Source organism: Toxorhynchites rutilus, chromosome 3, assembly GCF_029784135.1.
Source record: "Toxorhynchites rutilus septentrionalis strain SRP chromosome 3, ASM2978413v1, whole genome shotgun sequence".
Taxonomy (NCBI): domain Eukaryota; kingdom Metazoa; phylum Arthropoda; class Insecta; order Diptera; family Culicidae; genus Toxorhynchites; species Toxorhynchites rutilus.
The window spans coordinates 144,090,750-144,104,335 of record NC_073746.1 but is presented as its reverse complement, the minus strand read 5'-3'; the positions used below and the strand labels follow the sequence as shown (position 1 = coordinate 144,104,335).

Genomic DNA, 13,586 nt, shown 5'->3' with positions numbered 1-13,586 from the left:
CACAGAACTCTTAAAAGTTAACATTTTATATTCTACAAATAATAATACAAAAAATACAATAATTACAATTTTACACAGTCTCCAGAGGATACCCTGTTAAGGATGTTTGGAATTTGAAAACTGGAATACAAAAACAGGAACTTGTATATGCACAACAAGGTTACAGAAATGATAATGTGATCTACAGACACAGATATATACGCGATTTAAAATAAGACAACAATAACACAATACAGTAAAGTAAGGACCCGAGCCCGACAAATTTGCACCACCTTCAGATATTAATCCAAGTTTAAAGATACCTCAGAAAGAATTACAGTGCAATTTCACATTTCAACTTCTATGGTTGCGGAAAGACAAATGCAGAAGCAACGACCGTAAATATTTGGCTGATAAAAAATGAGCAACCCTAACTGCATTAGGTTGGCTTGGCTTCGCGAGACCGCCACTCTCAGAGTGCAGCGCTGTGTAGTGAAAAGGGTGCAAATATACGAGCGAAGAGATTAATCTAGCATCAACGAACACAAACACAGACGTATAAGAAAAATAAAAGGAAAAAGCTATCCATGGTGAGCGAGGACGATGACCATGTTTCTTTCGCTCTATTGCATTCCCACTTACATCCATTCGCCCATGGGATTGAGAAAAAAAACCTCACGTTCATAGATACAACACTCTCACTACGATAATCTCTCTCGCTCGCTGTCGCACAGAGGCACTTTCCCAACACTCCTTTTTTACCGCTTCATTTCTTTTTTCTGCTGTACTTTTGTCCACCCCTCACTCTGTATGCAAAAATAGTTTAACTACACGCGACAAGGCGGGCTACAAACAAATACAAACAAACCAAATACTCCTTTACACCATAAAACAGTAAAACAACAGTTGAGGGTAACAGAAAATATGAGGGATTGAGAGAAAGAGAGTAGGAAAAATTAACTTAGCTTGTTCAACTCATCATCGTGTCGCTTACATAAATGATGTTCTGGGGTTCTCACCAATGCAGGAGGGACCCTTCGCTTCAAACTGCGCTACAATCACAAGCACACACATATGCAGCCTAGCACTGCGGCACGTTAAATATAAGAAACTGAGCACCGTCTTCAACAGAGCACCATGAATTGGTATGCTTTGGTTTGTTAATTTCTCCCATTTCAACATAAAAACATCACTCTTCAAATCAATGGTTGCTAAGCTTCTTCGGAAACAACTTTCGGACTGTTTTGGAAACAGTGTTCTTTTCCATGACGCCACTAGAACACTAGAAAATGAATCTAAATAAGGAACGAACAAATAACACGTCTGCTATCGATCACTGCACGCGCGAGACTCCTGTGTTATGGCGGGTTTACACTAGGGAGATCTATAGCTATAGATGGATTTATTCACGTGAAAATAGGTGTAAACGGGTGAGAATAAATATGATACACTTATTCGAGGTATATATAACTTGAATAAATTCTGCATATGTAAACGCTTGTGAATTTCTCACTGGTGAGAAATCACTAAAGTTGGATGCAGTTCTACTTCAGGTGAATAAATTCACCGAAAATATGAATATATTCATTATAGAAGTTCACGCTAGTGTAAACGGTTGATGCGATTTCTATAAATCTCATCATATTTCTTCACATGAATATATCACTAGTCTAAACCCACCCTTATGTACAACTTATAGAAACCATAAAACATGTACCATGTACATGATTCAAACCCGGCTCTGTTCCAGCTAAAATGCTGATGAGCCTAAATAAATAAACAAATGAGATGAAAACAGATATTAAGCGATTGAAGGAGACCTGGATGTTGATAGCTCAGACTCGGTATAATGTGGCACTTCTTTCTTCAGGAAGACCATCGGATATGGCACAGGAAAACTAAAACACTTTGGAAATCAAACACGTTGGATACTTCAAAACGTTGGATGGATTTATTCACTATACTACTCTTTCAATGGTTGGATTTGGAATCTAGTCGCTATCTCCCTCTACCGACTCGACTATGTCACTCCATTCTTCCCAGTCAAATTGTCCTCATGAAGTGACTTACCCCAAAACGAATTCGTTCCTCTCTCTGTCCCATGCACGTTTGCACGCATAGATGTTTGAGTTCACCGTGGTTTGACAAACGCTACAGGTGAGCTAGATTTTTCTGTAGCGTACACGAAACCAATCACACGTATAAAATAGCGTGCAGTGTGTGTGCGCTATTTTGCACGCCTAATACTAACTAATACTAATGCGAGAACCTTTATAGCATACTTGATAAATGTCTAAGTTCGTTGGTTTGAGTTCACGATGGGTAGAAAAAAAACCGTCCATTGATGGGGTAACTACTTTTTTGCATCAGGAATCAAGTTTTTGTTCCTCTTTATATGGACCTGCGTATGTGGGTACAAAATTAGTATCAGGGGGAAATGGAAATGTGGATTGAAGTCAGTTGAATGAAGAGGCAGATTTGTATTCATTAGTCGAGTCAGTAAAAATAACCACTGACTGGACTAGTTCACCAGTCATCCTCGCTAGTCAGCGCTAGTCAATTCATTTTCTAGTCAAGTCATTTTTTGTTGGCGACGACTGCCGAAGCAATTCTAGTCGAAGCGAAGCTACTGGGAGTAGAATCGGTCCTCATTTTTCACCTTCGAAGATTTCGGGCCCCGATTATGACATTCCATACAGTGAATCAGAACAGATGCTGACGTGTAAGATTCCAGAATGAAAATCTCTGTAACTATGGGGAACTAGCAAACAGTTTTCAGGCAGAAATAGCTGTAAAAGTAGAACGTATAAACATCTGCCTTAAAGGAAAATACAGGCATGCTAACATCTGCATCTTCACAGACAGTCAACCTGCACTTAAAGCCCATGAAGTATTCAAGTGCTCATCAAAAATTTTCTGGGAATGCATTTGCCTTTTACGGCAACTAAGTCATATAATTTCGATAGAACTGTACTGGATTGCTGGCCACTGCGGTATAGAGGAAAATGAACAAGCAGAGGAACTTGCAAGATGTGGCTCAAGCTCTCCCTTCACTGTTCCAGAACCATTCTGTGAAATTTCTGATTGTGTATTGAAGAGCGTGAATTGGAAGACCGGAGGTGACGCCGTGTCGCCAATCAAGATTATAAATTTCATCAGACAGATTATTCCTGATTGGCACCTATCTTGCTATAAAATGAGTCTACTCCTTCATGATGCGCATGATGCGCAGTAGAAAAACGAGACATACCACAATAGTTCAAAAAAATGGATGCAGTGGCTCATACCCAAAAAGGAAAAACCAAAAAAAAATCCTTGCGTTTTCCTACTCTTCTTCTTCTTCTTCAACGTAGTATTAATTGCGTCATTTTTATTAGTACTTAGTTGAGATTTCAATGTCAAATAACACGCCTTGAATGCACTCTGAGTGGCAAGCTCTAGAATACGCGTGACCACAGTGCAAGTCGCAGGAAATATCTTTGACGAAGAATTCCCCTGACCAGAACAGGAATCGAACCCGAACACCCTGCATATTAGATGTGACGCTAACCACTCGTCCACGGGAACACTGAGTTTTCCTATTCTACCTATTTAGTTACAGTCTTCCACAAGGCTGTTCAGAACGGAATCAATTATATCTCTCAAGCGCCGCAAATATGCTTAAGTTAAATAAACGCGAACTAAAATAATGAATAACTTCATTAGTGCCTTTGATAGTAATTTCTATATAGCAGCTAGAAATCACCAGCAAAATCAATTTTACTCGCGTTTGCATGTTGCAAACAAAATTAACTTTCGCGTGTCATGCAATAGAACCACCGACAGCAGTATCCCACTTGCGACACAATTTACACTCATGCTACTAGCCACCGATAACCAAATGATGACGTTTGTAATTCTTTATGTATCATTTATCATTCTGCACAGACTTCCATAATTCACTTGATGCAACAAAAGTGAGCACTCTCACTTGTTCAAGTATCTGCATCATCAACTCATTTTCGGGTATACCACCTTGATCAAAAAGTTCCCGGAATTTATTCAGGAAATGAAGAATGCAAGATTATACATCAATATCGATATTGTCCCCTTCAAACCACTCCCTATCGACTGCAACGCACTTATGCCAGCGCTTGATCCAATCCTCGAAGCCTTTAGCGTATTCGATTTGCGGTATGGCCATCAACGCCATCTTCGATTTTCCTATTATCTCATCTCTGGTGCTGAAACGTGGTTCCTTGAGTCGTTCGAATAGGAAAAAGTCGCAGGGAGCCAAATCAGGTGAATTCGGTGGTTTCTGAATGGGATTCGTTTCGTTTTTAGCCAAATGTTCACGAATAATGATTGATTTTGCAAATTTTGCAAATTGTTCAAAATCGAGGCACAATATCAAATGTACTCAATACAGCGTAACTTGTAGAAATGTAAAACTATCACACTACAAATTTGATATAGAATGTCAATGACAGATGTGCCAACATACCAAAAAAAAAATTAAAAATTAAAACTGATGACTGAGAGCGATTCCGGAAACTTTAATATTTGTGAATGGTAGGTAGCACGACACATTATGGTTCGTTGGATGCCTTCTCAAAGTAAGTATTACTAGCGTCATTTTTATTAGTAGTACCTAGTTGAGTTTTCTATGCCGGATATAACGCCTTGAATGTATTCTGGAGTGGCAAGCTCTAGGTTACGCGCGATCACAGTGCAAGTCAGAAGAAGTTTCTTTGATGAAAAATCTCCCGGCCAGAACGGGAATCGAACCCGAACCCCCGGCATGATAATGTGGGACGCTAACCACTCGGCCACGGGAGCAGCTATGTGGTCGTGCCTCGCACATAATGATTCAACTTTTCCTTTTTTTCTATACATAATAAAAATTTTCCCGCTTGAAAATTGGTCTAGTATCTTTTGAATTTATGTGCGTATGTATATCTTCGAAATTCCATGAAAGTAGGGAAACAGGATTGTGAACTTATGAGAACTTGTGATGCGATTAGTAAAACTTAACAATTCATAATTTCCCGATAATTTCGAGGACGGAAGATGACAAGCCAAATCCGAATTAACGCTACCGCACAGTGAGGCCGTTCTAGAAAAAAATTAATGGATCTGAGCCTAGGGGTACGGACGGGATCTTGACATAGGACTTTGATTGTGTGTAGTAATTGCGTTTGAATTGAGTTTTTCATTGTTAAAAAACTGTTATTTTTTCTCTTTTGATACATAAAATGCAAGTCCTGAAAAAAAACCGTTTTCTGTATGAACTTGTATCGTTTAAACGGGTTAGATGAGATAACGTGGTAGAATCCGGAACCACATTATGTTCGAAAATGTACAGAAAAATACCATTAAAGCCATTACTACCCATTACTTCAATTATGGAGTTATCATTTATCGTTTTTAAACACAAGTCTAAATAATTAACACGTTGAGTGCCACGGTTTTATAGCGACTCTATGGAAATTTTGAAACGTATTAGGACCATCGTTTCTTATCGCGGTGGAAGGTATTTTGGTTCGAAAGGGAATGCTTATAAGCTTATATGCTTATATTAATTAACTTGATTATCATATGCTATACTGTCAGTCACCGGTAACTGACGCAGCCTGAGCGAAGACTCGGTGTCAGTCACTGACGTGGCAGTCAACGTGTTAAGATCTACATAAATATAAGCAAAATCAAATAAATCTCTGACTACAGAAATATATTATAGTTAAAAATTACATTTTCTCCTTCGTTGCCACGTTGTCCGAAATATTGTTTGTAATAATTTTATAGTCAGGTGATGAGTGCTCTCTTGGGAAATTCGTGTAGCTGCTGTAGTGAACTGATCTCATTGGGTGCTAAGTTCTAGTTATGTATAGGGATAAAAAGGCAAGTGCATTCGAGGAAGTGAAGCGGACTTCCAAGGAAGACATATATGGGAATCATAATAATAAGATTGCGATACTCAACCTATCATAATCTGATATGCGTGAGTATTAGGGTGCCAATGAATGTATGGGAAAAAATTGACCCTAAAATTTTAAAAAAAGTTACTCTATCCAAAATGTTCACCACCTCGAACTTCGCCGTCTCAACGTATTACTTGCGTCATTTTTATTAGTACTTAGTTGAGATTTCAATGTCAAATAACACGCCTTGAATGCACTCTGAGTGGCAAGCTCTAGAATACGCGTGACCACAGTGTAAAAAAAAGTAAAGTAAAGGAAATGGGGGTTTTCGTAAAGGAAATGGGGGTTTTCGAAAAAAAAATTGTTGACGCCAAATGTCTTAAAATTGCATGAAACATTTTTTTCGGTGCCAAATGTCTTAAAATTGCATGACACGTCGAGATTTACAGTTATCTCAAAATATTTTTTTTTGTCAAAAATCAACTTTTCAGACAGGACCAAGGACCAAGCGCCAAAAAACAAATTTTTTTGATAAACATTTTTTTCGTGATAACAGTAAATCTCGACGAGCATTACAATTTTAAGACATCTGGCATAAAAAAAAATGTTTTAAATCCCCAGTTTGCGGTGATTTTTCGGTATTCCAAGAAACTCAAATTATAACGTCTGCGACACTAATAAATAAAGTTCGAATAAGCTAATGTTTTGCATAAGTCATATTATCGTGCAAATCAACATTTCGCAGCAAATTTTGAGTGAAAAATCGAGATAACTATTTTTATTGGCACCCAAAATCATATGTTTCGTCTCGTAGTCCGAAAAAAAATAAGTCCCAGAGTGTCGATTTTTGACAAAAAAGAATTTTCGAGATGACACCAGATCAAGTTTTATGCAATTTGAAGACATTTGGCATCGAAAAAAATTCGAAAACCTCGATTTCCTTCACTCTCTTGGGTGATTTTTCGATTTTCAAAAAACTCAAATATCAATATAGAAAATCAAAGACATATACATAGGACATATGTCAAAAAACGGTCAAAAATCTTTTCTCGCTTAACCTTACATTTTAGAGCTTGAGCGTCTTCAGAGAAGTTGTTCAGAATGTTGATCCAGATAATTGTACGTTTTCATTTAAACGCTTACTAAATTAGAATGAACTCAGACTAACTTTTTGTACTTGCGAGATAGTTGAGTTTTGTCTTCAGGATAATTGTAGAGCTAACAATTTCATGAAACTTTTCCGAAGATACATAATTTCTATCTATTAGTACTGCAGTGATATAACTAGGTTTCTTCAAAAGGTACCTTAAAACTAGTTGTTAACTTAAATTCTATCTAAATTACAGACTCAATTTGTTCCACAAAGTTCTACGTGATATAAAAATACATAACTTTGCCGAAACACGAATAGTTTTAAAAAAACATGGCACTTTTTCTTACTGAATTATTCAGAAAGGTGCACGTTTGTACATCGATACTCAATGTCATTTTTTTCGCCAAAGTTTGAAGTATAACACACACTACTTTTCGAACGCAGGAACTTTCGGGAACATCATTTTTATGTCAACTTTTGCAGCACTATTTTACTCCATATTTTACCCTTTTTATTCCATACTTCATCTACTATTGATGTTTATCTACGATATGTAGATTCACAATTCGAATTCTGTTTCTAGTTCACTATCAGAGCATAAATCTGAGTTATTTTGCAAAAGTTTCACTACAGTTAGTGAAAGAAATTGGATTATCTTCGATCTTTGCTTTCACGAGCTGCTTATCAGAGGATCGGATGTCATAAGCAATCTTACGAAAACATTCTGTTTGTAGACCTCTCTGCAAGTTGTAATTTACAACAAGTTTAATAATAAAATATTATTTAAGTAAATTAACTTTTAACATATCAGCAATTCCATGCTAAACCGATATAGTGGTTCTCAGATTTTCGTGAAAATTGGTAGTTTTGTTGCTTATCGCAAAACATTAGACCCGTATTTTTTTATTTTTTTCATTAGTGTGACCATTTCCATTTTAAGGTTGTCCGAACTTTTTCCTCTTTTTTCCAAAAATGACTTTTTTTTCAAAAATTCATAACTTTTGAACTACTAGACCGATTCAGATGATCGACATATCAAATTAAAGTCAATCACCTATCTTTTTTGAAAAAATACTAAACCTGCAGGAAACTTGAATTCTGCTCTCGTTATTATTGATTGTATTCGTTTTTTATTGTTTTCATAGTCTCGGGACCAAAGACGTTATAGTTTTTTATATTTTTTCTGGAAAACTGAGAATTGTTCACGCAACATATCTCAAAACCAGGGAAGCGTTTTTTTTTTTTGTTTTTGAGTTATTATTTTTCAAAGTCGATGGTCCAAAAATCATTCTTACCATGTTTTCCACTACAAAAAATCATAACTTTTGATCTACTGGACCGATTCAGACGATCGACATATCAAATAAAATCCATTGTCTTGTTTGAAAAAATATTACACTCTGAATAAAAATGGATTTTTTTAGTAAGTTATTATTTTTCAAAGTCGATGGTCCAAAAATCATTCTTACCATGTTTTCCACTACAAAAAAATCATAACTTTTGATCTACTGGACCGATTCAGACGATCGACATATCAAATAAAATCCATTGTCTTGTTTGAAAAAATATTACACTCTGAATAAAAATGGATTTTTTTAGTAATTCTTGATTATATTTGTTTTTTATAGCTTACATCGTTTCAGGATCAAGATTTTAATATTTTTTCCGGAAAGTTTAGGTTTTTTCACATAATATACCCGAATACCAGAGAGATGTTATTTTTCGTTTTTAAGTTATGATTTTTCAAAGTTAACATGTTTTCAGTTTTCGTTCAACATTTCTATGCGACTAGACTGGATGTATGTGATTATAATCCATTTAATTGGCAAATGTGTTATTTTTTCAAAAAAAAAGCTAGCTAGGCTTTATTTTGATATGTCGATCATCTGAATCGGTCCAGTAGTTCAAAAGTAATAAATTTTTGAAGAAAGTCATCTTTGGGAAAAAAGGGGAAAATGATTTTTTGGACCATCGGGTAACTTTGAAAAATCATAACTCAAAAACGAAAAAAAAGCGCCTCCCTGGTTTCAAGATGTGTTATGTGAAAAATCCTCAGCTTTCCAGAAAAAATATAAAAAAAACTATAGCTACTAAAAACTAAAAATATAAAAAACATAGTCCCGAGACTATGAAAACAATAGAAAACGAATACAATCAATAATAACGAGAGCAGAATTCAAATTTTCCGCAGGTATAGTACTTTTTCAAAAAAGACCAGGTGATTGGCTTTAATTTGATATGTCGATCATCTGAATCGGGCTAGTAGTTCATTTTTGGCAAAAATGCGAAAAAATGGTTTTTTTGGGCCACGCTAAAATGGAAATGGTCACCCTAACAAAAAAAAAAAAAATATACTGGTCTCATAATTTGCGATAAAGAACAAAATACCACTTTTGACGAAAATCTGAGAACCACTATATCTGTTTGGCATGGAATGGCTGATATATCATTGAAAAATTAACATGCCTTTGAATTTTTTTTGTCTTCACTCTTGATGTTTCTTTAACAGACAACCGATCAGCAGAATTTGTGTGCCTATAATATCTGCTCCGTGAATGAGAATGCGGTGCACCGATATTAGGTCTACAATCTTTCTGAAGACAAAACTCAACTATCTCGCAAGTACAAAACGTTAGTTTTTCTTAGTTTTATTCTAAATAAGAGTAAGAGTTTGTGCTCCCTTGGCCGAGTGGTTAGCGTCACAACTAACATGCCGGGTGTTCGGGTTCGATTCCAGTTCTGGTCGGGGGAACTTTTCGTCAAAGAAATTTCCTCCGACTTGCACTGTGATCACGCGTATTCTAGAGCTTGCCACTCAGAATGCATTCGAGGCGTGTTACTTGGCATAGAAATCTCAACTAAGTACAAATAAAAATGACGCAAGTAATACTACGTTGAGACGGCGAAGTTCCTCTAGGAACGTTAGTGCCATTGAAGAAGAAGAAGAAGAGTAAGAGTTTGAATGAAAACGCACATTAATGGATTAAGATTCTGAACAACTTCTCTGAAGACACCCAACCTCTAAAATTCAAGGTTAAACGGGAAATGATTTATGACCGTCTTTTTTTCAGAACGGCCCCACTGTATACCGGCGCCAAGCGAATATTTTTTTACGTGGCGTGCGGACGGCAAAGTGACAAAAGGATTATTTCCGTGTGTAATCTGCTGAACAAACTTGCGCTAACTCTCCCTAATTCTGGAGCGCTCCGTTCAACCTAAAAGGAGTAAAAAAGCCATCATTCGAGGAAGTCTTTGATCGAGCAAAGACAGAATCCAATAATCAAATATTTCCACTCAAAAATTGCAATTAGGTCTGCGACGGTACAGAAAAATATAACGTTCGTTACTTCCACTGTAGACATACCATTTGTGTGTTAATTTCCCGCCAGTGTACTTTATCAAGATTGTCTATGCCTACAAAAGAAAGCAGCTGGCCATAGCACTCATTCATACATATTTATTTTCAATCTAATATACCATAATAGCATCCATGAAAACAATGACAACTATCATCGCCACTCATGTACATAATAGAGTAACACACATGTTAAATCGCATCAAATACATTTGAATATTTCCTCTATTTACAGAACAATTATGGTGTATCAAATGAACATCTTGAACTCGGCAAAATTTAATTTATTTCTGTTTCTTCTCCAATGGTACAGCTTGGAAAAGAAATACCTATTTTTTTATGTAAACTTGAAAAATAAGGTATTTCTTTTCAACGGTGTACCATTGAAGAAGGTTTATTTTGAAAAACTTGAATAATCCGATCGCTTACATAAACTTTGGCCCCTATTGTCAAAGAAAACTGTCCACAGTTGTTATTCACAATCAAATTCTCCTCAGCAAATTTATTGACTCTAGACAGAAACAGGTGGTAATCACCTGGTGTGATATCCAGACTATAAGACGCTCTCAAACAAAATTGACTCATGGAATCACAAACTTCTTTCTAATGTCACATATCGTCACTCAATCACATCCATACAACGCGAAATATCGAACACCACAGCCATCTACTAAAAAAAGTAGATGCATTATGCTCAATCTAATATTTTAAAATTTTGTCGAAAAAACTATTTATTAGTTACACTTTAAGCTGATGAATATAGATGATGAACAGATTAACATGACGTATATATGTCAATCGAACTGGATTTATGAGAATGATAATTGTTTCCCAGTAAGAACGGAACGTCCGATCCAATCAATAAATCACGACCGAGCAACAAGAATCCGTACCATACCATCAATACATACCACACAACCCCACTCGATTCTGACCGGCTACTCAGAAAAGGTGGCATCCAACACAAGTGAACAACAGCGAAAGCCCCAGTATAGAGCAACGGTCAAGCCACACGAGTGCATGAATGCAAAATAGCCGCGAAAAAAACAAGCATTCGAATCGACCCAGTTGCACATTTGCAATTCACTGTCACCTATTTTGAGACTAAGGAGCATTATGGGGCAGCAGAACGAATGCCATTCGGTTGAGTAGCAGAAATCAATAAAAAAAAACCGCGATAGTGCAAAATCCAACTCACGCCCGACCAACTCGCCGCCGCCTGACCTATGGGAAGTTCGTCATCTGTTCCGCGTTGCTGCGGGCCAATATCTATGTAGGTTACCTCGATTTACAGACACTCTTCTTATCAAAACTGTGTGACCCGTCTGGGTGCAATATCTCGAACAAATTCCGACCTACGAGAGGCGATGCATTGCTAGCAATGCGGAAGAACGTGATCTTCGTTGAGGCACATGCCAAAATAAAGACCCCTTGTTCATTGCCAACGTAACGTTTCATGAAGATACGATTCACCATCATCTTTCAACAACTAGAGAAAATACGGATCTGCGCTAGACGAGAAAGTGCACTCTTCCCTAACCTATATCTTAATTGAATTTGTGCAGTGTGCGAAATTCCCATCCAAAAATAGAACACCGCCGCGGAATCCTCAACTCACCATAAAATTCTTCGGATCACCTCAAGTGACTAAATTGAATTAAAATTGACACAACTGGCGAGCAGACGCGATCGCGACACTGAACAGGAATTGATTCAATTTACAAGGTACGCCACCAAACGCGCTTTCCTGCACACTCGTTCGTTGTAATTGAAACACGCACGATCACAAGTCTTTGTTTACAGAGAACTTGGGTTACACGGTAATGATCTACCGATCCAACGGCACGTCCGGACGGGTTCACGTACGCATTAGAACTGAGCTCAGAGTACGAGCGCCAAGAATCTTCCTTGCAGGCGCGGAACACCCCCTCAGCATCAGCCCTATCTCACTGACGATCAGTGCCCAAGTTCGGCGGGCAAAAGGCAAACGATCTACTACTAGCTACGAGAATATCACGGCCCATACGAATGCGGCTTGGAGAACCCAACGTGAGAACCGCCTCTCGGAAGGATACGCACAAGTAAACTAACTCTCGCGCCCGGAAGGGAAGGGCGCGCTGTGAAAACGCGCGCGCGGCTGGTAGCGTAGGGTTGTAAAACCCGAACCCGCGCTTGTTGTCGTTTGTTCGCGGTAATATGCTAAACACAGTGGTTTCTTTTTCCGCATGTGCAAAGAAAAGTATTGCGGTGTTTCCATCAATAAAAAAGGATGTGTTTCAGTAAACTTTGTTGTAACGTAGTAGATGCGTCATAGTGTTTTTGAGATAAAAAATCACAGGAGGGTTGTGTCCGAGACACGACCGCATAGTTGACGTGGGATGCCGTAAGACTGTCTGTTGCATGCATGTGTAATTATCACAATTATGGAAAAAATTATGATATAGCCAATGATATAGTGCGCAGTTATTCAACTGATGGGCAGCAATATGTAGCAGTAAATAATGCCAAAAGCACATTGTGTTCCATAGATATTGGGGTACCTCAAGGCAGCAATATTGGACCTCTGTTATTGTTGTTATATGGTAACGATATAGGCAATCTACCTTTAAAAGGGACTGTAAAACTGTTTGCTGATTATACAGCACTGTTTTACCCGGACTCCGGACTCGGGAACTATAGTGTCACATATTGAGCATGATCTGGCTCTCCTTGGGGATTATTTTCAGGCCAATCTATTGTCGCTCAACCTAACGAAGACCAAATACATGTTCTTCCATTCACCTAGGATCATAGATCCCGATCCCCAGATTTTAAATGTACCTGGTGCATAGCTTCAAATACCTGGGTCTCATTCTAGACTCAACATAGTCTTGGAGCTTCCATGTAAATTTCGTCGAGAAAAAACTCCATGTAAATTTCGACTCGCATCTCTTTGTGGTATCTTCAAGAGAGTGTCACACTTCCTGCCTCACAAAGCTCTACTCAACTTCTATTTTGCATGCATCCATTCTCAACTCCAGTACGGGCTACTGGTCTGGGGTTATGCATGCAAAACAAGACTTAAAAAATACAGACATTGTAGAATAGGTGTCTCGAATTAATTTATAGGCTATCGAGTCTGTACCCAACTATTTTTATCAAAATGAGACTCACAGTATCTTACCTCTCAGTGGATTGCGGGAACTTCAGTCCGTGAAACATGTACATTAGGGTGCCAATGGAAATGGTCATCCCGAATTCCAAAAAGTTACCCCATAAA

At 37.7% G+C, this 13,586-nt stretch overlaps 1 protein-coding gene across 3 annotated transcripts in view; it reads right to left on the bottom strand.

Annotated features, from left to right (window-relative positions):
- The window catches only part of LOC129776238 (ATP-binding cassette sub-family G member 1), a 132,056-nt gene extending 119,611 nt beyond the window's left edge, over positions 1–12,445 (bottom strand). The window contains exon 1 of one of the 3 annotated variants that reach the window (XM_055781769.1): positions 11,946–12,445. The gene's annotated coding sequence lies outside the window, so the exon portion shown is untranslated. Of the gene's footprint in view, positions 1–973; positions 1,288–11,238; positions 11,261–11,945 lie in introns of those variants that run through there. The other 2 variants (XM_055781773.1, XM_055781770.1) reach the window with 2 other exon arrangements.
- Between the last annotated feature and the right edge of the window lie 1,141 nt (positions 12,446–13,586).